The 22,761-nt window shown below is 41.1% G+C and overlaps 1 protein-coding gene across 1 annotated transcript in view; it reads right to left on the bottom strand.

Annotated features, from left to right (window-relative positions):
* Positions 1-22,761, bottom strand: part of LOC125458215 (teneurin-2-like) — a 2,666,206-nt gene that overhangs the window by 2,565,918 nt on the left and 77,527 nt on the right. Inside the window, exon 3 of the mRNA XM_059650601.1 lies at positions 14,353-14,465. The gene's annotated coding sequence lies outside the window, so the exon portion shown is untranslated. The remainder of the gene's footprint in view (positions 1-14,352; positions 14,466-22,761) is intronic.

Below are 22,761 nucleotides of genomic sequence, written 5' to 3'. Positions count from 1 at the left end.
GTTTTCAGCAGTGTGATAGGAAAATGGCCAGAAACTAAATTAGTGTCATAAGACAAATTGTGGGATTTGTTATCATGGAGGCTGTAACACTGAGGAGTTGCTAATAGGCTTGCAACTGTTCACCTAAATTTGACTGATCAAAAACATTCACAAGATCAAAACATGAATTTAGACAAAGAGAAGAAAGCTTGGAGCAAAAAGAAAGTTGCTGGAAAAGCTCAGCAGGTCTGGCAGCATCTGTGAAGGAAAAACAGAGTGAATGTTTCAGGTCTGGTGACCCTTCCTTGCCCAACCCTTCTGATGCAATTGACTTCAAAAGTATTTCTTTTCTCTAAGGCACTACATAAATGCAATTTTTTTCTTGGGAGGGATTTTTGTGGTTATGAGAGGTGTGTTTTCATGCCTGGAAGGGGACAGATCCTATAACTGAGAGATTGGCTCAAGCTCTGGACATAACCTTACCTTAGTCCAGGTCTCACTGTGATGTGACTGAAAGCAAGCAGAGAAACCATCAAGTAGCAGTTGAATAAGGAACAGAAACAGTTAAAGACTTTAATTGTTATTTTGCTCCTCAACTCTCTCGACCAGTCAGGCCAACAGCTTTCTAAACTATGAGGAATTTGCCAGGGCCACAGAAGCTGGTGCATAGCAGACAATATCTACAATCTTCTGACAAGCTGAGAAGCCTTCAATTACTTAAACTAAAGAGCTCCAGCCATGGTCAGATAAAAGGCTGCTGCTCATTGCACGTCTTCTCTCAAACAGCACTGTCTGGAAGTGTTGAAAGTGACTTCGCCTTTCTGGCGCTCTGCTTTCAGTTGCATTTCTCTGCTGCCAGCTTTCACTCGGGCAACAGAGCAGCTTATGCAGCTGCAACATTTGCCTCTGGTAAGGAACAGCAAAACAAAACCACCATTGCCAATAGCAACAGTTACAAAGAAAAATTGTGTGGATGCTGAAAATCTGAGATCAAAATAAGATGAATGCCAGAAATACGCAGCAGCTCAGGTAGCAACCCTGGAGAGTAAGAGAGTGAACATTTCAGGTCAAGGCGATCTTTCAGAGCAAGAGCTGGACCATCAGTAGCAACAGTTGCCTTCTCTTCAGCTGCCTGTCCCTCCATAGGGTAAAGGGAATGAGCAGCAAGATCCATCTGGAAGGAGGTGAGACCGCCAACACAAGGTCTACTGGTTCTCCTCCAAACATACCTGAGCATGAGTATCTCAAGAGGTTCAGGTTCACATGGTGGAACACTGCTAACAACTGCAGCCTTCTGGAATAAGGTGTCCTTTCCAGCTGAGAAGCGGGGACAAGGCCTTATCTGTCGTTGATAAAATGTCTCCTACTGGAAGGCAACCCACTCCTGAATCTTGGTCTTTACTTGTCTCCAAAGTTGAGTGCCCTCTTCTCCTGCAGGCAGAGAAAGTCGAATTATGATTGTGTCTAATGGCTGCAGTGAAGAGGGGATTGAGTGTAGCCGCTGAGGTATGTTGTCACGAGGAGTATTACGAACTATGTGGTATGTCTGACCCCCACTCGGCACTTTCCTGCCTGATTAAAAAAAAAGCTCCTCTCCTCCAAAGGGGAGAAGACATGAAATTTCACCCATAATTTCTAAATCCTGAGAAGTATATGACTACTTAATACGGTGAACTGTACCCTCACCCTCACTCTTAAAATATACAATCAGTCACGGCTTTCATCTCCAGAATGTTGAAAAATGTTTCTTGTTGAATATTCTAGCATTTTGCATTGGTGAATGCAGCCACATACCTTTCTTTTCATATTCTTCTTTCACTCTACCCATCCCCCAATACACAAGCATCAATGTCTCACACTCTCGACAGCTGAAGTTTTATTTTCCCACTTGATGAGAAATGCTCTTCTAATGGACAATTGCATTGCACATTAAAGAACTGAACTGATCAAGCCTCAAGGGATAATCAAGTTTGTAACTAGTAGAAGAAATGTGATAAAAGTGTGTCAGTCAATCTAAAATCTATCTTGGCTTGTGTTTCATCCGCCCTTTCCCAGCGCTGTAGAAATTCTAATTTAAGCTCTCTTGCGTAGTCGATAGCTTGTTTCTTTTGCGGTCAATAAAACTCTGACAGTGTATCTAAAACACATAAAAATCATTCACTCACATGAAGAAATATACTGTTTATTTGTCTCCAATGTTTAGTTTGACTTGTAGACAATTTAAGAATGCAAAATTGCAGAGAAATATTGCATGCCAACATTTTTTTTAAAAAGGGGGACATTAATGCAAGTCTGTAGTTATAACAAGAAGACTGTCACGCTGTATTCATGGAAGGAGAAAGGACTTATCATTCTTTTGTAAGCCTGAGTATCCATTTCAGCGTTTGCATCAATATGTGAGATAGGGAAGCTCTTATAAGAACTTGCGTAGCATCTGTACTTTGAACAAATCAGTCATCGCCTTTCCAAAGTCTTACTGTGTTGCTGACATTTTTCTGTGATGCCTCACAAAAAATTTTGCTACACAGTTTTCTTCGATTGATATAGCATATGTTATGCAGTACGGCAAATTTCTGAAGCAAGTTGATTACAGTATCGCATCTTTGTTCCCGTTTCTATCTATGAACTTGGCAAATATATTGAGAAGTACATTACCATTGCAAACACTGGAGCTTTCTTTCATGCTTTTCTGAGGTTGTTCAAAATAACATGGTCTACAACAAAACTGACCTGCATTTATCAAAGGGAATTAAAGACATGAGCAAGATAGTTCTGAGCAACAGATTCAATGGAAATTAGTTTCTATCCTTTATGAACACTGCACCTTCGGCACATCAGAACAACTAAAATTATAAATCCAATATAGATACAAAAGTTGTTGGAAGAAGGTCAGGTGGCATCTGTGGAGAGAAACAAAATTAAGGTTTCAGGTTGAGACACTAATTCTATCATAAACATGTAATTCTGATTTTCTCCACTGCTACTACCTGACCTGCAGAGTTTTCCCAGTAATTTTAGTTTATATTGCAGATTTCAAACACTTGCAATATTTGAAATCTGCAATAGAAATCAAAATTCACGCATGCTGCCTGAAATATACAGTCTTCTGACTTAAAATATGGAGCGCAATATTGACTATGTTTATTCGGACAAGGAAATGAAATGATTATGCATGAAGATGATCTGGCTTGTGATCATCAGTAACAGATGGAAGTAAATTGGCATATATCAGAAAATCATCACAGATCAATTATCAATGCAAAAATTTGACACATCATGAAGACAAATTCAAAAGGAACAACCTTGTCCAAAACACAAACACCAGCTCTTTTGGGGCCACATGGACACCACTTGTGGAATGGAACCCAGTCAAGATACAGTACAGTGTAAAGTTAGATTGATATTCTGATGTCTTTGCTCAATTGCCTTCAGGGACCTGTCTTCTCTTTTCAAAAGTTTTCGTTGTCATTTGTCACTTTTTTTCGAGTGAAGAAATAAACTTCAGCAAGGCCATGGCAGGTGTTTACAATGCATGACATGAAGCAGGCATCATTGACTAAATTGTCCATTTCTCAAATAAATACATTTTGTAAGTGTGATGCTGAATGCACCAAACGGTTTGATAAATCCAGCTTCAAAATGGTATGTGCACAAATGTTATAGCTCATTGAGCTTTGCCTCTTACAGCAATACTGGAAACATGATGGCAACATTTTATGTCGAATTTTAAATGCGTAGATTTGAAGGATTAGTAAAACAATATCAAATAAAATTCTGTGGCCATATTTAGCAAATATTGCTGATTTCTATTAGGTCATGCATCGAAGGGGAAAGAATTCTGCCAGGTCCAAAATGGAATGTCACTGGACTAATATCTCAATATGAAAGGATGAAATGTTCACTTCTTTCAACGGAATGAACACTATTTTGCATGCAGCTCTTTGAGCACTACAAGCATTACAGATTCATTCTTAAGTAGTATTTGTAAAGTACCTAAGGAACCCGTGCCATGACCTGTATGTATACAAAGTCATTAGCAGATATGGGGTGAGGCCTCTGATTCGATTCACATCTCTGACTCTGAGGAAGTCCCCACATCTGCACCACTGACCTAAGAACCTCAAACTTCCAACTGATAGCTTTACCCTGTCTGTCCTCCACCTTGATTCCATTGACAGTGCATTTAGATGGCCAGATCTACACAGAATTGGGTTGTTTGTGTTACACCTAACTCTAGTTTTAACTTGGATATATTGAGATTTTCATCGTAGATATAAAGTTCAAAAATAACCAGTTGGTATGTTAAATCACTCCAGGATACACAGCAATACTCCTGTTCCTGTGCCTTTTCAGTTCACCAACTACCCAACCCCACAAATGACAATGTTCCATAGCCCAAACACATGCCCTGCCTCTTGGCAGTCCTCAGTGTAGTACATCAATCCAACCTTTTCACAAATGTTCATCCTTCATGCCCACCTCCTTGGACAGTGCTCACCTCTCCAACACAAATCCCAAACCTATCGTCGATAATGATCATTCACCCTTTCCTCTCAGACAGCACTTATAGCAACTTCCCCACGTCCTGGACAGTGCCGACTTTCCTTCCAAACAATAGGCAATGCTCACATGGACAATGCTCATCTGCCACTCCCAAATCCCTGGCATTGCTCTCTTTGTCCAATGTCCCCTCTGTTGTAATACACCTTCTGGAATCCCTGGCTCCTGTTTGCCAATGGCAACGTTGTTTGGGAGCGCGAATTAAACATTTCTGAGGGGGAGGGGTAAAGGTGAACACTGGCAAGGGTAAGGGAAGGAGAGTGAATGTGACTGGGTATGAGGCAAAAGGGAGAACACTATCAGGGGGTGAAGGATGAGAATATTATCTGGGATGGTGAAAATGCTATGGAAGAACATTGTTGACATGAGAGTGGGGGTTGACTGGGTGTTAAAACTAAACAGACAAAAAAAACTGCTGTCCAGGGATAATTAATGACTGCTGTCACTATCTTTCAAAAAAAAAATTTCTGTATAACAAAGCTCGAAACAGCACAGTTAACATAATCTCTGGGAGGCTTAAACTCTCGATTTGGATTCATTACAGCCAAACCCGAATCTAAAATAGGCAAAAATGTAACCATCATCAGTGTACATCAGATATGGCACAGAACCTGGAAATGGGAAAAACTTTTAATCATTTATTAAGAACGATTGGTTGTGCTGCACCTGAAAATCTGTAGGGGGCACCTGCCTCATGACTCCCACCCAGCACCAATCCCTCACTTCGAACCCAGAACCGTTGAATAATTTGGAATCTGAAAGGTATACATGTGGAAGACAAAAGTCCTTCAAAGTCATGGTCATGGGCTGTTTTTGTGGGTGGAGGTCTGCTTGAATGGACAATGGTTAAAAGCAAGGAGATTTATCTACAATGTAGTTTTGCTTATAACACAGCTATGTGTATGGTTGGATAATTATTCAAACAAGGTGATTGATCTGTGGTCAGAATACCTGGTTAGAAGAAGCAATGTAAATGCGAGCATCTCTATTACCAAACAAGAATTATCAAAAAGGGATGCATTCAAAATAAAAATGCTTGCTGTCTTCAGAAAACATTGGTCACTGCAATGTTAACTACATCACTGATTCATGAAAATGCTTTGCTATCCTTTATATTTCCTCACAGTCCTTATGAAGAGCTGTAATACAATGTTGTACTGTTCTTCACAAACGTATGTCCTGTGTTAGTGTCAGAATATACCTACTTAGTCACCCTGGTGATAAACATACAGACATAGCAAATGCTGAACAATTTGTGTTATAAGTTCACATCATACTAGCAAAGGGAACCACATTTCTGATCATTCTACGTAATAAAACATGAACAAATAATCCATCCTCACATGAAATGAAGGGAAGATACCAAAACTGACATCGATCAAATTTAGATGGTGGTACAAAGGAGGTGGAGATATTTGTTTCTGCAGTTCTTTCATACATCAGAATGTGCCCAAAATAATCTGACAATAAGATGCAAAATATTTCTTTTTTCTTGTTTTATGAAGTGATTTCTTCTCCCCTGAACAACTGCACGTTACTCAGGTAAAATACTTATAATTTTAAAAAGAGTAACAACTGGTACCTGTGTTTAAACAATAGCCTTGCACACCCAAATGATAATTCCATATGCGCAGAATGGATTTAAAGTGCCTTTGGCTGATTATTTTGATTTGACTGTTGGAGAATTATTTCAAGTTATCAAAATTCTGAATGTATATTTTTGATTCCTTTTCAATTTCTGTGCTGTAACATAGAGAACAAAGCAATTTCATCATCAGTGGGGAGTACTGCATAATTGTCGTTGTTGACTGAGGATAAAGTATCATCTCACATAGTGAATGTGGATTGAATGAGGAAATGAAGAAGAATACTGGTTACTTCTAAGTCTTAATTATTTTTGCCCTCTTTATACTCAGTGGGCTGAATGAATATTTCTTCAAATTGATGACTCTCGGGATTTGAAATGAAAAGGTGTTAGAACCAATGTCAACCTAACTAATATTTGCCAACTTTACAGACTGCCACTGCACACCAGCTGAGAAATGTTAATCAGACAAAAATGATACTAATTGGTTGTAGATTGGCATCCATTATACCTGAAATACTGTCAGGATATGAATGCTACATGTACAACCCTCGCTGGTGCATTTGCAGCCACAGGGCTCATTATATTGTAACATTACACCAGTGCCCATGTGCACCTGCTGATTTGCTGAAGCATGCTACATCTGCACAATGCTTTGCTCCTTTCCTTACATAGAAAGTGATAATGGTGATTCAGAACGAAACTTGCGATTGTCTATTGGAAGTCCAGTTAGGTATTTGCATTTGGTTATCAACTGAACAATGGAATAGTTTTCAACAGTGTGCTTCAATTAGTTCATCAATTGCTGGAAAGGAGAGACAAAAATACATACACAAACATGACAGTGAAAGCTCTTTGTTGGCAAAAGTTTTGTTATTAAGGCTGCATATGTTGTCTTGCTGTCTCATAAAAAGTTCAGACTTACTGACATAAGCCAGCTTTAAAGTGCATCAATGATAGAGAAAAATCAATGTGGCATTTAATAAAGTGCAGCTTATAAGGCCACCAAAAAAACTATACTCCTCCCTCAAATACCACTAAAGTTGGCAACATGCCCAATATTGCCATGACACTTGCAGTCTCAACTGATAGTGTTGCATTTCCGAAAAAGTCAACGAACGATTGTTAAAATAGTGCATCGGGTGGCATTTATCCAGCAATTTGCCAAGATTGGCTTGGAAGCACTCAATGATCGATAAATATTCGTTGCAAGTAGTGCTAGATTCTGTATAATCTGATGAGAAATAGCTATGCAGGACCAAGGAAGAAGTTAAACAGGACAGCATAGTGGCATACATTGTTTCCTCCACCTCAATTCTACCAATAATTCTTAATAATTATTTGCTGAAATTTCAGATATTTGGATGAACTAAATAACAGGTACTATGTGGATAGATTGGAGAGGTTGGGGTTGCTCATCTTAGAGAGAAAGTGGCTGACAGGAGATTTACTTGTGGTTGTCAAAATCCTGAGTGGGTTGGATAGTTTATGCAAGGAAAAGCTGTTCTCACTCATAAAAGGAAAAAAAAATGAGAGGACATAGCTTTAAAGTTATGTACAAAAGAGTGGATAGTATGAGAAAAAATACTATTTTACTCAGCAAGTGGCCTGGATCTGGAATGCACTGGTAATGTGGTTGAGGCAGGTTCAGATGAGGTATTCAAGAGAGTATTGGATGGTCATTTGGAAAGAAATAGTGTGCAGTGGTATGGAGGAAAAGCTGAAGACTCTCATTTGGTAATAATGCTTGTTTGACAGTCCAGTGCAGACACGATGGGCAAATGGTCTTCTTTTGCACTGTGACAATTCTGTGATTCTGTAGGTAGTGCATTGACCAGGAAGTATACAGCGCAATGTTTCTTTTTCTTGAAGCCCAAGTTGTTCAAGATACAAAAAAAAGTCTAAACATCCCTTAAAAAGGAATTGGCTGAAGTCGCAAACACAAGCAAGATTATAGGAAATAAAGTTAACACCCTATCCCTTGCTTTTCAAACAAATGCAAAAACTTGAATGTTCCCTTTAAAATCCCAAGAAAATCTGGTTTTCCACAGTAAGCATGCTTAATTGTGTCCAGACCTTAAGTAGTTCTGCCATTTTGTTTTTCCAAATAAGCATGAAAGTTGAAAGAAAGCAATGTGAAATCATCACTTTTTGTTTGGTACACCCATTCCCTACAGGTAATCCAGTACTGCCAATCTTCAATTGATAAAGGTGCAGGAGTTTTAAGGCTAGTGGAGCAGCAACAAAGAAAGGCAAAGGCAAATAAGAGGCAAGAAAAAGGAAGAAATGAAAAGGAGAGAGAAGCAAAACCAGAAGAAGAAAGAAACAAGCACTGCACTCTATTCCAAAAGAGAAATGCTGTGAAATACAAATAGCAAGCGAGCTCTTAATTCTTCTTCAGGGCCACTAGGGACAGCCAATTAATGCAGGCCAGCAAGAAACATCCACATCCAATGAATAAGTGAATAAAAACAATTATCAATTATGACACCTTTACTGACCACAAATATTCAAACTAAATGTGTATTTCTATTTTACACATCAATAGATAATGCAAAGCTAATAACTGTGAAAATCTTCCTTGTCATTGACATCGAGAGACTTAGCAAAATGAATACTTGTCTTTTCATGGATGATCAGCACAGGCTGGTACTTTTTATCCCTTGAAGTGACAAAGGCTGAGGGATTCCAAGATAATAAAATGTGAGGCTGGATGAACACAGCAGGCCAAGCAGCATCTCAGGAGCACAAAAGCTGACGTTTCGGGCCTAGACCCTTCATCAGAGAGGGGGATGGGGGGAGGGAACTGGAATAAATAGGGAGAGAGGGGGAGGCGGACCGAAGATGGAGAGTAAAGAAGATAGGTGGAGAGAGTGTAGGTGGGGAGGTAGGGAGGGGATAGGTCAGCCCAGGGAAGATGGACAGGTCAAGGAGGTGGGATGAGGTTAGTAGGTAGCTGGGGGTGCGGCTTGGGGTGGGAGGAAGGGATGGGTGAGGGGAAGAACCGGTTAGGGAGGCAGACACAGGTTGGACTGGTTTTGGGATGCAGTGGGTGGGGGGGAAGAGCTGGGCTGGTTGTGTGGTGCAGTGGGGGGAGGGGACGAACTGGGCTGGTTTAGGGATGCAGTAGGGGAAGGGGAGATTTTGAAACTGGTGAAGTCCACATTGATACCATGGACTTCATGGACTTCACCAGTTTCAACCATATGGTATCAATATGGACTTCACCAGTTTCAAAATTAGAAAAACAATATATTATTGAAATTGAGAAAGATTGAATAGCTCTGCAATATGGAGCTCAATGTGTCCTGTTGCGTGAATCACAAAACTTTGGTATGTAGTTATGCAGGAAAGAATTATTATGGATTGTTTTCAGTTTTTGCAAGGGAATTGAATATAAAAGTGGGGAAGTGGAGCATGTGGGTGCAATTAAAATGCTTAAAAGACACTTGGATAGGAGCATGAATAGGAAATGTGCCAGCAGCAGGTCGGCAGGACTAGTTTGTTTTGGGATTATATTTGGAAGGGACTGAAGAGTCTATTTCCATGCTGTATGACTCTATGACTCCAAGGATGTAATTGTATTGCAGACAATCCAGGAATAAAAAGTTATACTTGGAAATGAACACACTAGTTATAATGGGATCTCCATTTTGAGTTGGACCAGCATGTCTCGTGATCAGTTTTACTGGTGTTTCCTTTTGGATGCATTTGCAGGAAGTTCAGTTCTCTAAAGCTTGGGATCAAAGGGCTAGCTTATGATGAATAGTTGGACATATTTGATCTGTAACCTTTGGAAGTTAAAAGAATGAAATACAATCTTATTGAAAAATTTAAGTTCCTGAGCAAATTTGAGACGATGATTGCTATGTAGATGTGTCTCCTTATGGGAGAGATTAGACGCAAGAGACATAGATTATAACAAGGGGTTGACTATTTAAAATGGAAATGATGTGAAATATTTCCCTCAAAGGGTCATCGGTTTCCGAAATACTCATCTCAAAAAGCAGAGTGGAATTAAATAAATTAAGCAGTAGATGTCAGTTAACATAAAGTTAGACAAAATTTTGTTTGACATTACAATATATATTAATATTTTAATGACTTGGACGAACGAAATGAATATACAGGAGCCAAATTTACAGACCACACAAAAACAGGTAGAAATGCAGGCTTCAAGAGGGAAACAAATTATTTAGAGAGATATTGATAGGTTAAGTATGTGAGTAAAAGGTTGGTAAATGGAGAGTAATGTGTGAAAATGTGGAAGGGAGAACACAAGAACAGACTATTATTTAAATGGAGAAAATCTCCAGAAAGCTGGAACATAAAGAGACTTGGGCATACTTGAGCATGAAACACAGAAACCCAGCACAGAATTGCAGCAAGTAATCAGAAAGGCTAATGAAATGTTGCCTTTATTTCAAGGGGTTTGGAGTATAAGAGTAGGGAAGTCTTACTGCACCTCTGCAAGCTGTTGGTGAGACCACATTTGGAGTACTTATTGATGGAAAATATCATTTCATTGGAAAAAAATTCAGGCAAGATTCTCTACGATGGTTCCTAGTATGGAGGGATTGTCTTATAAGCAAAGGCTAAAGGGTTGGACTCTACTCACAAGAGATTAGAAGAACAAGAGGTGATCTCATTCAACAATATCAATTTTGTCAGGTACTTGTCAGAGAAAATGCTGACAGGATGTTTCCACTCATGGTAGATTCTTGGACCAGAGGGCATGGTCTCAGAATGAAGGGGCACCAATTTAAGACTGGGATAAGGAAGAATTTCTTCTTGTAGAAGGATTGAAAGTCTTTGGATTTCCTTGCCACAGAGAGCTGTGGACGCAGAGTCCTTGTATATATTTAACACTGAAATAGATAGATTCTTGATCAGTAAGAGAATCAAGAGTTATGGGGAAAACTCGGGAAAGTGGATGTGAGGAATAGCGGATCAGACATGATCTTATTGAAAAGCATAGTATGCTCAAGGGGCTGAACCGCCAATTCTTTTTTCTTTTTGTCCTTGGTCTTATGGTCTTGTAGGTAGTTACTGGGCATTGGGGGTAGGCCTGCAAGAAAGGAGAGTTGAAGTCCTCACAGATCAGACATGATCTTATCAAATGGCAGAGCAGGGTTGAGGAGGCACATTAACTAATCTGTTCCTAATTCGTGAGTTCATACATTCATTTCAATTATCTTACAAAGCCTACTTAAGGTATCATTTGCATGGTATCTTGCACAAAGGCAATGTTAAGAAATACATCAGTGAGCAAACAATCTTAAGATGTTCAATGACATCCGATTGTCTATTTATCAATTGCATCAGTCATAAATTAGACTCTAAGCAGACTCTAATGCCAATATCTACTAAGATGTCATTGTGACCAATTATGTAAGACAAGCAATAACATAATTAATCCTTTGAAACAATACAAAAATCAAGAGGCTAGGCTCCAAGCAAGGATAAATCATAATTTGGGGTGTCATAATAATTTGAGTGAAAATAAGAGTGGAATTAAATAAATTAAGTTATTGTCTGGATGTGCATCTTGCAAATTAAGATCAGCTGCCATATTAACATCGCCTCAGAATGAGATTTCAGACTTGAATGACATGTAAGTCGACTGTTAATTTATTTGTGACACAAAAAAGCCATTGACTGCCTTCTCTGGTTGGACAGTATTGTAAAAGAATTGGATTGGCCTGACAAGTGAGAATTCTATTTATTGTCTCGTCAACAGTTAAGAAGTCACAACTACCAGAATCCAGCTGCCTCTCGCCTTGCCTTCCTTCTCACTTCCCCATATGGGTACATGCTTAATAAACATAGAAAGTGTGAGAAGCAGTAGGCCATTCAGTCCTTCAAGCCTGCTCTATTATTCATTATATAATGGCTGATCATCCAACTTAATAGCTTGTTCCCACTTATCTCCAAAGTGCCTTGATTTCTTTCACACAAAAGTGTTGTATTTAACAACTTCTTGAAATCGTACAGTGTTTTGGCCTTGACTGCTTTCTCTGGTAGTCGATTCCAACGGCTTACCACTCTCTCAGTGAAGAAATTGCTCTTCATCTCAGTCCTAAATAGCTTACCCTGTATACTGTGACCTTGCTTCTGGGCTCCCCTGCCATTGGAACAACTTTCCTGCGTCTATCCTGTTTATAGATTTTAGAGGTTGCTGCTTGAGGCAGACCATTGAGGAAAGATGTGAGAAAGCAGTTTGACACACAAAGGATGGTATAGCTCTGGAAATCTCTTCCTCAAATGGCAATGCTTATTCAATCAGTTGTTAATTTAAAAATGGAATAGATATGTTTTGTTAAGCAAATGTATTGAGGAATACGGGCCAAAGGCAAGTGAATGAAGTTAAGCCACAGATCAGCCATGATCTCATCAAATGGCAGAACAGCTCAAGGGGTTCAAATTCTGAGAACCCTCCTGATTCTTCTGAATTCTAGCAAATACAATGACAACCAATTCAACCTATACTCATATGTCAGTCCCACCATTCCAGGATTCAGTCTGGTAAACCTGCACTGCACTCCCTCTGTAGTAAGAACATTCTTCCTCAAATAAGTAGACCAAAATTGCACATAATATTCCAGGTGTTGTCTGACCAAGGCCCTGTATAATTGTAGCAAGACACCACTGGTCCTGCATTAAAATCGTCTTGCTATGAAGGCCCTTTGCTTTTTTTTGTCATGTGCTGCAGATGCACGCTTACCTTCAGCACCTAATGCACAAGGAAACCCAGGTGTCATTGTCCATTTCCCTCTCCCAATTTCTCGCCAGATAAATTTACTTCTTATATATTCGCCCAGTGCATGCACTTTTGAGATGCCAATTTTGAGCAGCTGATGGTGAACATGCTAGACGAGCTAGACAAACTGATGGAGACCAACCAGGAAACACAGGAAACAGTGTCCCTCAATCAGGAAAATCCTTCAGGACTTCAGTAGTGTCATGTTCCTCTTCCACCATCAGCAACTGACAATCCCAACCTCAGCTCAGTCATCATTCCTGTCAGCTGTGAACAGGATCAATAGTGACACTTTATTTGAGGCCTGAGTAGACCTCACAACCTCCATGCATCTCAATGATGGCCCTTAATTTATAGATGCTGCCCTAATTTAAAACAAACTCCAACAATCTTTATCTGTCATAGAAGAGATGAAATTGGAGGAAAGTATAATTTGAAACCAAGTTGAGAGAAAGGTGAATTAATGTTTGAAACACTGCACCTAAATACACAAGTCGAAATTGTCTGCAGCAGTCATACCAATTGATAAATAGAGAAAGTAGATTAAACTGGCCAGAGCTAAAGATGACAACAAGTCCAGTAGTTCCCAAAAAGCAGATGGCACAATGAAAATACAATGCCTTGGATTTTACATGATGGCTGTTGTGCAAGCTTCCAGAGGGAAAGTGAACTCTCTTTAAAAAGGCTATCCTTTCCCATCTATTTGGAAAATGTATTCCAATACAACTTACGCATTCAAACTTGAGAAAAGCCAGATCCTAATACTAAGAAAACTTCAATGGAAGCAAAGGTTATTCAGGACACTCAGTTTCAGCCCTTAAGTGATGGTGCCCTCAACATCATGACCAAGTAATAGAAATTCAGCAGTAATGTAAATTTCTGTTGTAAGCATCTCCAGGCCCATGATTCATACCCGCCTAAATGTATATTGAGAGACATGAAATCTCTCTCTCTCTTACGCTCTGTCATTCTATCACAAACAACTTGCAAAAACTGGATTAGACTCATTCCCAACTCTTTAGAAAATGAACAAACTAAATTAAAATTACTGCCTTTATTTCCATCATTCTGAGTTGCAGTTATGTCTGGTACATGCATTGCACACAAAACACTGCATGCTAAAAGGTATGCCCTAAAAGCCCTAACATTCTTCCTATTAAAATTCACTCCAAAAATGATAACTTCTTCTGTTTTCACAATCAGTTCCTCTGCAAGATGTCATGAATTTAACAGAAAATGTGAGAAATATTGTGTAAAGTCAATCTATACTGACCTATCGAGTCAAATCATTTTTACCTTAAAATATGATCTGCTATGGAATTTAACTTTTTTGTCAAAAGTCCCATTGCTTTTAAATATTATGCATATGGCACGGAAATTCCCCATGCACAGGAATTAAGACAAGTAAGCATTACAAACAGTGAATGGAAAATACAGAAAGCAGAGAGGAATTGCATTTATAAAGTACCTTTCCAATTCTCAGAGCGTTCAAAAGTTCTTCACAGCCAATGATTTGTTCTATGACCTGTAATCAATGAAGTTCTGCAGGAAAGCAGCAGCCAATCTGTGCACAGCAAGTTCCTACAAACACACAAAGAAGATGAATGGTTGATTAAACCACGTTTGCTGCTGTTGTTTGAGAGATTTTTTTGCCAGCAAACTGAGAGAAATCCTTTGTCCTTCCTTGAGCTGTGCGGTGGTGTCTTTAGTAGAAAACAGTTAAAGCTTTGGTTAATGTCTCATCAGAAAAACAGCTTCTCTGACACGGGATTGGTGTGCATGGTTGTAGGTTCCAGAAGAGGGCTTAATTCCATAACTTAGGGTTAGCATTGTTTTTAACAAAGTCTAGATTAAATTTTATTTGTGCAAGTTTGTAATTGGCTTCAATTTTTACTTTATCTTATTCTTAATATTTCCCAATGTTGTAAGTTGGGGCATTTTGTGCTTTCAAGGCCAGACTTCTTTTTCATTTGAGAGTATCAAGTAATATAGAACAAATGTAACTGAATGGAACTGAGGCACAGATCATCATGATTTAACTGTATAGTGAACAGGCATGAGTATTTCACTTCTTAATGGTCTGCATTCTGAGACAGTCCATTTGCGACAGATCCTGTTGAACTCAAGAGGGTAAATGCTTGTCATAAAGCATCCAGATTTTTCCAGTGAGAGATTTTTTCCACCTCACACAACACCAACTCTAGCCCCACTGATTATTGGTTCCCTGTAAAACTTGTCAAGCTCCCAACCAACTCCCTGGGATTAATGTTGAACATAGAACATAGAACATAGAACATAGAACAGTACAGCACAGAACAGGCCCTTCAGCCCACAATGTTGTGCCGACCATTGATCCTCATGTATGCACCCTCAAATTTCTGTGACCATATACATGTCCAGCAGTCTCTTAAATGAACCACCACTTGTTGTCTAGGTCTACCTGGTCTCAGGCACCCTCACCAGATCTGCCTAAATGATAACAAAGTGGGCATGCCACTAAACACGGACATCTATAAATTCCAAATTGTGAAGGATTAGAAACCTAGAAACTAAGAGCAAGCGCAGGTCCTTTAAGTCTGTTCCACCATTCAAAATGATCATGGCTTATCCTCTATCTTAACACCATATTCCTACTTTCTCAGCATTCCCCTTTATGCATTCAAAGTACAAAAATGTATCTCTTTTTTGAATATGTTGAGTGATGTGACCTGCATAGCCTCAGTGTTTGAGAATTCTATAGGTTCACAACTTTCTGTGTGGGAAACTGTTTCATCTCAGTCCTAAACGGTCTATCTAATATCCTAAGACTGTGGCCCTTGGTTTGAGAACTCCCCAACCAGGAAAAAACATCCTTCCTGCATCTAGTCTGTTCAGCCTTGTTAGAATTTTAAGAAATTTCAATCAGATCTCCTGTCATCCTTTCAAATTTTAATGAAAACAGGCCAATCAATCTCTCCGCATAGGATATTCTTGCCATCACTGAAATCAGCCTCGTGAACCATCTGCACTGCCTCAGAGCAATTGTGTCCTTTCTTAGGAGGAAGAGCAAAACTGCACACAATACTCCATGTGCAATCAAATCTACAGCCAGTATAGTAACACTAAAACATCCCTAATTCTGAACTCAAATCCTCTTCCAATGATGGCCAACATACCATTTGATTTTCTCATTGCTTTCTGTACTTGTCTGTCTACTTTCATTGACTGAGATACAAGGACACCCAGAACCTTTCATACATCTGCAATTTCTAATATATCACCGCTTAAACTTCCTTTCTGTTTTTCATACTGAAGTATAAAACCTCACATTTAGCCTTATTGTACTGCATCTGCTATCTCTTTGCCCTCTTACACAACTTAATCTAATTTATATTGCATCCTCCTCTCGATTCACAATTCTGCTCAGTTTTGCATTATCAACAAACTTGGAAATATTAACTTTTGTTCTCTTAACCAGGCCATTTATATATATCATGAATAACTGGGACCAAAGCATTGATCCTTGCAATTCCACATTGGTCATTGCCTGCCACTCGAAAAAAAAGACCCATTTGTTCTGACTCTGAACTGTCAATGAATTCTCCATCCACACCAAAATATTATGCCTTTTATGAGGATCCTTACCGAAAGCCTTCTGAAAATCTAAATACGCAACATCTACTGATTAAGTCTTATCAAGTCTACCAGTTGCATCCTCAAAAAACTCCAGTAGTTTTGTTAAGCATAATTTGCCTTATTATAATTCTGACAGAATCTTTCTAACCTGTCCTTTGAAGTATATATTTGCAATTTACTTGGAGATTACAGTTCTTTCAGCCTGACAACAAGCTCTAAAGGACTTCCAGATAATTCTGTTGCGAGGTAATTTCTTTTTGTTTAAAACAAACCAAGACTTTTTCGTACGATGTTGCCACCATTATTTGACCTGCATTTACTGTCAGTCCCTAGTTGCCATTGCGAAGATGGTGGTGAGCTGCCTTCTTGAAGCACTGCAGTCCATGTGCTGCAAGTAGACTCACAATGCCATTAGGGAAGGAATTCTGTTTCTCCATTCAATTTTATCACTGTAATTTCATCATAAATAATATATCTTCCCTCTGTTGATTATGAAAAGCAAACTGCTGAAGAGTCAGGGTGGATGCTGACCATATTAAACTAAGCAAGTCAATGCAATGCTGAAAGATGTAAATACATTAATTGACAGCATAATTAATCCTGCTTACATAATCAATGAAGAATACTGATGTGTCATGGAAAACCAAAAATGCTCAAGGCAGACTCACTTTTCCAAATGTCACAGTGAAGATGATTTCAGTCAATGCACCCTCCCTAAGGACACAATGGAAATGCCAAGGCAGCAGTCAAAATTGTAAATTAATATTGGTAAGGATGCCACAGTCTCGAACACATCTATCAGGTGTACTAACTGCATTCAATGGATTTCATTATTTTAGCCGCCACACTTCACTTCTCATGCCTACGACAGTTCATTAATGGTGTGCCCTTTTATGACAGAAGCAGATTGTGTCAGTAAGGACTATCAGTGATAAGCCTGAGGATGCAGAATTTGTGCTCAACAAGTAATTCTGCATGACATATCTATTTTTTGGTGAGCTATTCAAAATATAATTTTGACCGAGTCTGTGAGCTAGGATTTTAATTTGTCAGGTAATTTCATCATGAAGACAACAGAAATGTATTCTTTGTTATCCTGGTGAAAACAATAGGATATTCAAATGTTGTCCAGTTGTCACTTTACACATGGAACAAGTCAGATCATATACTTGACATAACAAAATGTGAGGCTGCATGAACACAGCAGGCCAAGCAGCATCTCCTGAGATGCGGCTTGGCCTGCTGTGTTCATCCAGCCTCACATTTTGTTATCTTGGAATTCTCCAGCATCTGCAGTTCCCATTATCTCATATACTTGACATAGCTGTTTTTATTGTTAGATCATAAAAGACAATGCATCTGACATTATGGTAGATGTAAGAATTACCATATTCTTGTCAAGTAAAGGGAGGGAAGACTGGAATGGCCTTATGAAACAAATGGATGATGTATTAGGGCACTGAAGATTTTTTTCTTCATAGATGAGCTAAAGACAGATCAAAGGGACTGATATCAGGGTGGCCAGGATGGAACATGTGGAGGAGGGAGAGGAGACTTTATGAGTTAGGAGTATGGGCCCACATTCTGTGAGGCTGTAGGAGCTGGTGATGTCAGGAGACAGGTGTGCTGGTGAAACTGTGAGCATGGTTGTGCAAGGAGAAAACAAGATTAAAAAGAGTGGACAAAGGCAGTGATGGCAGCAAATCATCCAAGACTGGGGACAATTGCTTCAAATATGGAATTTTCCTTTAAATTCCAGGATGACCAATCAACCTGACCTGCAAATCTGTACATAACTTGTAATGAGCTATGAGAGATGAATGCTGAGGTGCGGGTGTTTTTTGCAACCCAGTTCCCCAGGCTTAAAAATTGTTTAATGGTTGATGAGTTGTTTCTTTAGACTGGTTTATGCTCACTGTGCTTGTTTGGTTAAGCCTGGGTGTGGACTCAGAAGAAAGTAACCACACTATGGAAGTTGTTGAAGGGAGGATGAGAAGCATGGGACAGCCAGGAGCATTTAAATTCATTTAAATTCACTGTGAAAATAAACTATTGCACCCATAAAAAACTAAAGCCGTTTCTGCACTGCTCCAGAAGATGAAATACATCATAGCCACTTGTGAAAATAATCTAAAAATCATATTGGGTTCAATAATATAAATAATTCATTTAAATAATCTTTAACGTTTAAACCAATAAATGGATGAATTAGTAGCTATATATTCATTTATGAAAATGACCAGGACCAACAGAAACAATAGGTGGGTTTTTTTTAACCTATTTTGAGGGTGTTTCTAATAGCAACTAGAGTATCAAGTTAAGCAGTTTAAGGTCAAGGATTACTTAGAGCTGGTGCCCAAATAGATGCGCAGAGAGATCTCGGTGTCCATGTACACAGATCCTTGAAAGTTGCCACCCAGGTTGACAGGGCTGTTAAGAAGGCATACAGTGTTTTAGCTTTTATTAATAGAGGGATCGAGTTCTGGAACCAAGAGGGTATGCTGCAGCTGTACAAAACTCTGGTGCGACCGCACTTGGAGTATTGTGTAGAGTCTGGTCACCGCATTATAAGAAGGATGTGGAAGCTTTGGAAAGGGTGCAGAGGAGATTTACTGGGATGTTGCCTGGTATGGAGGGAAGGTCTTACGAGGAAAGGCTGAGGGACTTGAGGCTGTTTTCGTTACAGAGAAGAAGGTTGAGAGGTGACTTAATTGAAACATATAAAATAATCAGAGGGTTAGATAGGGTGGATAGGGAGAGCCTTTTTCCTAGGATGGTGACGGCGAGCATGAGGGGGCATAGCTTTAAATTGAGGGGTGAAAGACATAGGACAGATGTCAGCGGTAGTTTCTTTACTCAGAGAGTAGTAGGGGAATGGAACGCTTTGCCTGCAACGGTAGTAGATTCGCCAACTTTAGGTACATTTAAGTTGTCATTGGACAGGCATATGGATGTACATGAAATAGTGTAGGTTAGATGGGCTTGAGATTGGTGTGACAGGTCGGCACAACATCGAGGGCTGAAGGGCCTGTACTGTGCTGTAATGTTCTATGTTCTATGTTCTAAATTGTTGCAAATGGATGAAAAAGTTACTGCAGGAAACCTTTCCTAAACCTTTTCTTAACTGTCACCTTCATCTTCCAAGGCCACAGAAATGCACAGTGATAGAAGGATAGGGAGGGAACATGACCACTGATCGCTGTCTTTGTGTGACAGCCCAAAGACACAAGACAGATTTCACACTTATTTTAGATTTCCTTTCCATCTCTGCAGGAAACGTTTTCCTCACAATGAGGCTGTTAAATCACTGATACATATTTGAACTCATTTTTAATGGTCACCCTCTGCAATTTACCCTGGTATCTGACAAGATTATAAAAATAAGCAAAGAATAATGGATTATGTTGCTTCTCCGCCGCTTCCAGGACTTTTTGAATGACCTTTAAAGGGGCAGAACTTCCACCCACCTTCCCCTGATTAATGACAAAAAGATTATGTTAGAGCAGGGAATTTCTGGTCATATAATTCACTCGAAGCTCAACATAGTAAAGATGGAAAAATTCAGCTTCACAAATATGTCTGCTCTGCTTGTCAGTTTCAGGTTTAGGAAATAATTTGGATTTTGAAACAACAAAAAGCTATTCAAAAGATTTATCCTGTATCTCCTAATTTCATTTGTTGAGAGGGGACAAAGACTTTTGAAGCACAATTTAGGGTGAAACACAAACAAAACACATCCCTTCCAGGATAACAAAATGTGAGGCTGGATGAACACAGCAGGCCAAGCAGCATCTCAGGAGCACAAAAGCTGACGTTTCGGGCCTAGACCCTTCATCAGAGAGGGGGATGGGGGGAGGGAACTGGAATAAATAGGGAGAGAGGGGGAGGCGGACCGAAGATGGAGAGTAAAGAAGATAGGTGGAGAGGGTGTAGGTGGGGAGATAGGGAGGGGATAGGTCAGTCCAGGGAAGACGGACAGGTCAAGGAGGTGGGATGAGGTTAGTAGGTAGCTGGGGGTGCGGCTTGGGGTGGGAGGAAGGGATGGGTGAGAGGAAGAACCGGTTAGGGAGGCAGAGACAGGTTGGACTGGTTTTGGGATGCAGTGGGTGGGGGGGAAGAGCTGGGCTGGTTGTGTGGTGCAGTGGGGGGAGGGGATGAACTGGGCTGGTTTAGGGATGCAGTGGGGGAAGGGGAGATTTTGAAACTGGTGAAGTCCACATTGATACCATATGGCTGCAGGGTTCCCAGGCGGAATATGAGTTGCTGTTCCTGCAACCTTCGGGTGGCATCATTGTGGCAGTGCAGGAGGCCCATGATGGACATGTCGTCAAGAGAATGGGAGGGGGAGTGGAAATGGTTTGCGACTGGGAGGTACAGTTGTTTGTTGCGAACTGAGCGGAGGTGTTCTGCAAAGCGGTCCCCAAGCCTCCGCTTGGTTTCCCCAATGTAGAGGAAGCCGCACCGGGTACAGTGGATGCAGTATACCACATTGGCAGATGTGCAGGTGAACCTCTGCTTAATGTGGAATGTCATCTTGGGGCCTGGGATGGGGGTGAGGGAGGAGGTGTGGGGACAAGTGTAGCATTTCCTGCGGTTGCAGGGGAAGGTGCCGGGTGTGGTGGGGTTGGAGGGCAGTGTGGAGCGAACAAGGGAGTCACGGAGAGAGTGGTCTCTCCGGAAAGCAGACAGGGGAGGGGATGGAAAAATGTCTTGGGTGGTGGGGTCGGATTGTAAATGGCGGAAGTGTCGGAGGATAATGCGTTGTATCCGGAGGTTGGTAGGGTGGTGTGTGAGAACGAGGGGGATCCTCTTGGGGCGGTTGTGGCGGGGGCGGGGTGTGAGGGATGTGTCGCGGGAAATACGGGAGACGCGGTCAAGGGCGTTCTCAATCACCGTGGGGGGAAAGTTGCGGTCCTTAAAGAACTTGGACATCTGGGATGTGCGGGAGTGGAATGTCTTATCGTGGGAGCAGATGCGGCGGAGGCGGAGGAATTGGGAATAGGGGATGGAATTTTTGCAGGAGGGTGGGTGGGAGGAGGTGTATTCTAGGTAGCTGTGGGAGTCGGTGGGCTTGAAATGGACATCAGTTACAAGCTGGTTGCCTGAGATGGAGACTGAGAGGTCCAGGAAGGTGAGGGATGTGCTGGAGATGGCCCAGGTGAACTGAAGGTTGGGGTGGAAGGTGTTGGTGAAGTGGATGAACTGTTCGAGCTCCTCTGGGGAGCAAGAGGCGGCGCCGATACAGTCATCAATGTACCGGAGGAAGAGGTGGGGTTTGGGGCCTGTGTAGGTGCGGAAGATGGACTGTTCCACGTAACCTACAAAGAGGCAGGCATAGCTGAGGCCCATGCGGGTGCCCATGGCCACCCCCTTGGTCTGTAGGAAGTGGGAGGAGTCAAAAGAGAAGTTGTTAAGTGTGAGGACGAGTTCCGCTAGGCGGATGAGAGTGTCGGTGGAGGGGGCCTGGTCGGGCCTGCGGGACAGGAAGAAGCGGAGGGCCTTGAGGCCATCTCCATGCGGAATGCAGGTGTACAGGGACTGGACGTCCATGGTGAATATGAGGTGTTGGGGGCCAGGGAATTGGAAGTCCTGGAGGAGGTGGAGGGCGTGGGTGGTGTCACGGACATAGGTGGGGAGTTCCTGGACCAAAGGGGAGAAAATGGAGTCCAGATAGGTGGAGATGAGTTCGGTGGGGCAGGAGCAGGCTGAGACGATGGGTCGACCGGGGCAGGCGGGTTTGTGGATTTTGGGAAGGAGATAGAAACGGGCCGTGCGGGGTTGGGGAACAATGAGGTTGGAGGCTGTGGGTGGGAGGTCCCCTGAGGTGATGAGGTCATGAATGGTGAACATCCCTTCCAGGTGTATGTGCTAAGGTGTACTATTATTCACCTGTCTGAGGTAAATGAGGTGGCATCCCAGAGAATCACTACAAATCCCACTTCAGGTCAGTATCAGATGGTGCCAATAGGCATTCTAGGTTTCCAATTGGTTTGAATGCTTAGTTAGACATTGAGAACACTGAAGATTGAAATCTCTGTTGTTTTGGTCACTTTGGGAATCAAGGAAACTGGATGGCATGGTAGCTCATTGGTTAGCCCTGCTCCTCACAAGTGGCAGGGAGCCAGGCTTGATTCTACACTCAGGCGACTGTGTGGAATTTTCACATTCTCGCTGTTCCTGCATGGGTCAACTCCGAGTGCTCCGGTTTCCTCCCACACTGCAGGTTAGGTGGATTGGCCATATTAAATTGCCCATAATGTCG

The sequence above is a fragment of the Stegostoma tigrinum genome, chromosome 13 (genome assembly GCF_030684315.1).
Source record: "Stegostoma tigrinum isolate sSteTig4 chromosome 13, sSteTig4.hap1, whole genome shotgun sequence".
Taxonomy (NCBI): domain Eukaryota; kingdom Metazoa; phylum Chordata; class Chondrichthyes; order Orectolobiformes; family Stegostomatidae; genus Stegostoma; species Stegostoma tigrinum.
This window is presented reverse-complemented; position numbering and strand designations above follow the sequence as displayed.